Here is a 7,126-nt window from a genome sequence, read left to right on the forward strand (position 1 = left end):
ACAATGTTGCACTCTCTATTTACATGGATCACGGGAATTAAAACCATTTGCAAAAATTTTAAAACCATACTTAGATATATATCATATATATAAATTTTGCAAAACAAAATTTCAACGATTGAAATCAACTGCCAGCAGTTTGGTTTCCATCAGAGAGAGTGCATCCCCGATCATTACCTTTGTTCGACAAAGGGGCTGGTTCTGTCACTATGATCACCCACTTAGATGAATTCTCAAACTATCCCAACATACCCAGGTTTTGACCCCCGCTAAGGATCTCATTGATTGGCATATCAAAGATAGCCCAATCCGACACTTAATGCAGTATCATAATCGGGTCTAGGGGTCAGGTGTAACTTTCCAGTTTTGCCCATCAATCTCCAAGGTCCAGGGCAATACTAGAAATTTGGTCTGGTTCAAGGGTTCAAGTAATCCTACACTACATGTGCCTTGGGTCTCACCCTGGCGGCTGAGACAAGCTACCCTAATAGTTGACAGCATACCAGTGTCAGACTTGGCAGGATAAATCTCCCCAGACTTATCCAACGCCTGTGAACATTTAAAACCAACACAAGTTTCATTAAGTGTCTAGTTTTAGGGTCTTACACAGAAGTATACCACACAACATGAATCAAACATGTACCTCATTTATTTATATTAAATATCAAAAGTACATCAAAACTGATTGAAGCTAAGGGCATACAAAAACTGTCCAACACAACATACTTACAATCTCATATATAAACATTGGGAAGATTTGATAAGACTATTGAAATATTTGAAAGGCACCATAAATTATGCTTTGAATTATTAAGTTTTTCTCTTATTTTAGAAGGCTTTACCTATGTAAAATGAATTTTAAATTCAAAATATAGTACATCCACTAGTGGATACATTTTCACCTCAGGAGGTGAATCAGTTTCTTGGAAGTCAATAAAGCAAATTTGTGATATAAATTCGATAATGAAGGTTAAATTCATTGCAATGGAATTAATAGGGTTATGTTAGAATAACCAAGGAATTTGTTGGCTGAATACCATTATGGTCAATGTCAGTTCTATCTATATCTCTTCATTGTGATAGACTAATAGCCAAGCAATCATAGCCAAAACTAAAAATAAAACTTATAATGGTAAAAAAAGAGGCATATATGCCTTAGACACAATTTGGTAAGACAATACTTCAATAAAAATAATTGTGCTCTAGAATTTTTAAGGTTTGGGAATAACCTTGTTGTAGATTCATTCACCAAATCATAGGTTTCTAAAGTGGTTTATGAGGCATTGGTAGGAATTAGGTTCAATGGGTAAAAACGAGTCACTAGATGATTAGGGAAGGCATTATTATCATGCCCCATTATAAATGCTAAAGTAAGATAATGTTCACTATGAAATGTGGAGAATGAATGTAAGCCTCTTATTTGATCCATACAAAAAGTGTGTTGTAGTGCACATTAAGTAATTGACCTAAATGAACATGAAATGTGGTTACTTCTATGAGAGCCTTAAGGGTTGACTTTCTAAGAAACTCATGATATTAAGAAGGGAATAAGGATGAAATGTTCTAAAACAAAATAATCATTAAAGAATTAGTGAATTAAATTGATTGGCATACTAACTAATTACACCTAAGAGGAAAGGTTAAAGGAGTCTAACTCTGTTTATACTTTGTAATATAATCCGTCATACCTAAGTATTGATTGAAGCCCAAAATACATCAATATGATTACTTTTCTCACCTTGATGCTTAGATTGTTGTATTCTGAATCTTGTAAAGGATTGTTGGATTTATGTTTTGAAGAAAAGATTCAAACTCTTCTTTTTTTTAGAAAAGCTTTAGTTTTATTGTTTTATTTTTTCCCTTGTCCTAGCCTCTTGAATCATGTGAAAACACCTTGCCCCACATTGCCTAGGAAAAGAGGTGAATCTCAACTTATAAGATAACTTGTTATCCCTATGGGTTGGGACCCATTAGAAGAGAATACACTATACATTGTGTTTACATGCTTGTGGGGGTTGGAGGTGCTTTTCACTCATGTACATATACCAAGCCAAGTCAGGTCAAGTTTGGGCATGGGTGTGGATGTAGGTGTATATACCTACACCTACATCCTTTTTAAATGATTGTGTTTTAAATGAGTTGAAAATCCCACTTGCAAATAAAAGAAAAGAAAAACAAGAGAGAAGAAGGCTAAAAGAGATGGAGAAGAGAGACGTGATGGGGTAAGAAGATGGAAGAAAGGAAAGGAGAAGAGAGAATAGTTTGATCCTCTCTTCAGTCCCCAACAATATCTTTTATTCTTTAATTGTAAAAATGAGGACAGTTACACGGTTGCCCTTAATAGGGTGGCCAGCACTAAAGACAATAATAAAAGAGGAAAAAACAGACCCATAACTAAGGCCCACTACTAACAAACATCATTCATAAAAATAATTTAAAGAGAAAAAAAAACTAAGGCTCATTTGGCCCATCATCTCTACAAAATGTTTTTTTTGTTTAAAATCTGTTTAACCATTTTTTACTCTATTTAAACAGGCTTTTGGTCTGAACATTATGTTATTTTATTCTGTGTCTCTTTAAATGGGTGGTTTGTACACTATTCGGGAAAGACATTTTTCTGTAAGGACACTTTTGTGTCCATTCGGGTGGTTGAAAACTCTATAAATAGAGTATTGGTCAACCCAATGGCACATACTACTACAATTCCAATTCTATTGTTCTTTGTCTATCTAATCTAAGCATATTCGATAGTGATTGATAATGGTTTGGTGAGTGAGTGCATGTCTACTAGAAGCCTATGGGTTGTTTCATCTTAAAAACCGATTTGCAAATATTCAATTGCACTATAAAGGTAAATGCAGTTTTAAGGAGAGTGACCAAGTGGCACAATTCAAACCATTCCATATTCCCTATGAAATTTAGTTTACCATTTCACAATATTCATAGTCAACTTCAAAAGCAATTTTGCACCATTGTCACACTTTAGATTGTCATCTCATACAGTAGACATCGTGCTTTGTAATGTTTTGCACCTTTCTATAAGTTTGGAAGGCACAAAAACGATAAGTTCCATTCTCCCTTTTACTACTATATTTACAACATATACTGGGTTAAAAGATTTTGATAAAAATCTTCTCAGCCATCTGATTACAATGGTTAAGATGCATGGATATATGCCTCTATCATGCTAAGTTGCTTGTATATGAGACAAAATTCTAGTTCTTCCCGTCAATCTATAGTGCTTGGAAATTGGGTGAGATTCAGACTCTTCAAGTTGAATGGACAAGGTGATATAGTGAAAACACTTCCTAAACCTTTCAAGTAGATAAACTTCTTTTTTCCTTATAAACATGGGGGTATTTGGTATAATGGTGTTGCTTTGAAATTATCACATCATATATGAGAGTCATTTTAACTAGAAAAATACGTGTGTGAAAACATCAAAGTTTGTATTTAAGTAGAAATAACAAAATAAACCGATCAACTCAAATGTTTTCAGGACATTTCAAATAGAAAAATTTCTCCCTTATAAATTTGTTTTGATCAAACCAAAATGCAATGGCAATGCAACACTATTGTACCTAACACCTCCCTGATTTGGACAATAGGATTTGTCACCCACCTAGTGTTTGTTGATGGATGCTTGGTTATGAGGGAATTGGAAAAGGTAAAAGGAAGCTATTTTACTCGTGGGATCAACATGAGCTTATATTTGCATGGCAAAAGCTTTGGGGTTCTCAAAGCATCGATAGGCAAAAATTGTATATCCAGAGTTTGTAACATATGATACTCTTTTATTTTTATTTTTACATTATATGATATGCATTGATACATTGCGATATTTTGAATCTTGGGTCTTGATATTGCGGTGTACATTTATAAAGTGATCGAGGCCCCGTTGATACTTAATTTATATATATGAAAATGTCATTTTTAAAATTCTCTTAATCTATTGTCTCTTTGGTTGTTCCTTTGTTCAAAATTGATAGAGACAGCTGTAAAAGATCACATTTTCACTTTCTTAGAAAAAGGAAAATTAACAAAAAAAAAAAAAAAACATTCAAAAAGATCACGTTTACTCTTCCTAAAAAGGGAAAAAAATCAAATAAAGCTAAACGTTGAACTTAACATAAGCAAAATGTTTCTAAACAATCTATTACATCAATCTTTCTTACACAAACCTAAAAGAATTCAAGCAAGCTATATGATTATGCATGCACTCCACTTGCTCATTGCTTTTAGCCAGAAGTGTTGATTTTGCTTAAGTAATTAATCAAATTAAACATCTCATTAGAACTTCTATTTGAGAATCGGAAGAATCAAAACCACCCCATGAATTTGATGAATTCTCATTGGCTAGTGTACAGTTTATCACAAAACCTTAAGTTCAAGAGATTCATGTTGCTTACAAAATTAATCAATTCAGCCATATAAGCATGATTAATTAGATCTAAGGGTTAAAAGTATAGATACTCTCAATAAAAAAAAAGCTAATGAATGATCAATACTCTTTCTTTTATAAGTTGTTTTGATTTGACAATTTCATAGTGGTAATGTGACATCATTATTTATAATATATATGGGTCCGGACAAGGTTCGAAGTATTGATACAATATGCCTTGTATCGGGCATATCGTATCATATCTTTTGGTTTCGATACACCTATTTATAGATGTTTCGGGACCCCATTTATTTCAAGAAAAAAACACTTAAAAATCATCCCCAAAAATCAAGTTTGGAAAATAAAAACTAAATAAAAGCATCAATCTGTGAGTTTTTAATACTGATATGCCCCTGCCAATACACAGGGGCGTATTGATACTTTGAACCATGGGTCTAGTACCATGTCTTTCTGGTATCATAGATTTTCCCATCTTTATATTATATGATATAATTAAGGTTCAAAGTATAGATATGTATCATTGCATATCATATGATAATATGTATCAATTTGATAGGGTCATCAATATACCCATAAAGAAGAATTGGGTTGTTTTAATTATTTAATATATTGGGAAAATCTATAATACTAGAAAGACAATATCAAAAGAGTTTTGACCAATCAAAGCATCTCTTTGAATTATGGTGAACACCACCTGATTGATCACTTCTTTTATGGTTCCTGTTGATTGGATGTAAGTTTTCCCAGTATCATGTCTTTCTGGTAATTACATGGAGAGGTGAATAGAGTATAAGCAATCAAGCATGACCACATGAATTTCTGCCCACAGATTCCTGTTTAGCCTGTTTCTGTTTGGTGAGAGGGCTGTGGCATGGTTAGTGGAGGGGAGGTGGTCCAATTGATAAAGACAATTAGCATCTCAAATATTCTTTCTTTTATGTTTTGTTCATTACCTCTTAAGGCAAGGTTCATAGCTGTCCCCTTGAGCAAGTTTTTAAGACCTATGATTCTAAGTTCTTTTTCTTTCTTAGGGGTCATTTCTTTGGTCTAATAAGAAAATCGTGGATCGACAAAAATGAAAATGTTAGTTCGAGTTAGAGAGAAGATATATTATTATTATTATTATTATTAAAAACTCCAATTGGTGGATCACTATATGATTGGGACGAACCGACGAATGCTCCATACAGAACTCTACCACACCTATTCATAGGAGACTACGGTCATACCTTACATTGGGAATATTCCCATGAATGACAACATTTAAGCACAGGAGATCTTTTTAATGTGTGGTTGTGATGTCTTGTGGATAGGCGTAGGCGTTAGCAAATCTAAGTGAAGACCAACATTGGTAATGGCCGACTTTTTTAAGTTTTTCATTTTGTTTTCTATTTTCTGTTTTTTTTTTTTTTTTCAGTTATGGATAAGGTCTCTATAACTCTGGTTCAACCTATTAGAGTTTTGTTTATCCAAGCAACAAACCTCTTATATTACAAAGGCTTAAGCCTCGTACCAAAGTTAAGGCCAAGTCTTTTAAAACCAATGTAAGAGGTAATACCTCTATCTCAGTTGTGTAACAGCTAATCCAACAGATTAGTGATCTAAATGCCTTTAGCGATGGCAGATGGATGGGTTCCAAAAGGGTTTTGTAAATTATAGACCCTTCCTGTCTCTCTAAACCTTTCAACCCATTTCTGCTCCAAAATCTATAGTGGATTGGATTTTCAGAATCCAAATCCTCTCCACACACGAAAATGCAAAACCCTACCCTCGCATTCAAGGGTAGGAGTAGGATAAGTTGGGTTTAAAACCCACATCTAATTTCCTATTATTTCTTATCATATATAAAAAATAAATAAGTAAAATAACACAAATAAGCAATAAAAAAAAATCAATTATTTGATTAAGACATTCACATAAACTATCAATTATCCTTCATGTAAAATTCAAAATATTATTAAATTCAAGACCTAATATATAAAATTCATATTCTTCTAGTCTTCCCAACAATATGAGGGTCGGGTTTAGCATAATACCATAACTTACCCATAGCCATATGGGTTGTAGAATCCCAAAACCCATTCTTCAAGCCATGGTTTTCAAAACAAGACAGACCAAATGGTTGAACCGAAAACTGGTTAGATGATTGGTTTCGTTTTTCCCCAAAATCGGATATTTATAAAAAGAACGTTGATCTGGTCAGCATACCACTGACCTAGGCGGTTGAACATTCGAACGGTTTTGACCATTTTCTAAATTTTTTATTTTTATGTTAGAACGGGCTGACCGCTCGGTTCAAACAGTAGGACTGTTCAACCCGGGAATCGGATCCCTAACCGGTTCGTTCCTTGGATCGATTTTAAAATCCTTGCTTCAAGCAAATACCCACTACCTATGATTCGATTTTGCCTCCACCTCTTATATATTACATGTATGATGTATTTGCAGTACCATGAAAAATCCTACATATGGCGTTTAAAGCAAGAGATATCTACAATGAGAAAGCTAGTATCCTACTGTTTAAATCAAATGGTCGGCCCGTTTTGACAAAAAAAATTAAAAAACGATAAAAACCGTTGAACAGTTTGATAGGTTCAACTGCCCGGATCAACGATTTATTAACCAAATCAACATTTTTTAGCAAAAATCTGATTTTGGTAAAAAACGAAACCGATCACTGGTCCAACCGTCCCGTTTGGTCCGATTTTGAAAACCATGCTTATA

The sequence above is a fragment of the Nelumbo lutea genome, chromosome 3, assembly GCF_056320005.1.
Source record: "Nelumbo lutea isolate HS-2025 chromosome 3, American lotus-T2T, whole genome shotgun sequence".
In the NCBI taxonomy this organism is placed as follows: Eukaryota; Viridiplantae; Streptophyta; class Magnoliopsida; order Proteales; family Nelumbonaceae; genus Nelumbo; species Nelumbo lutea.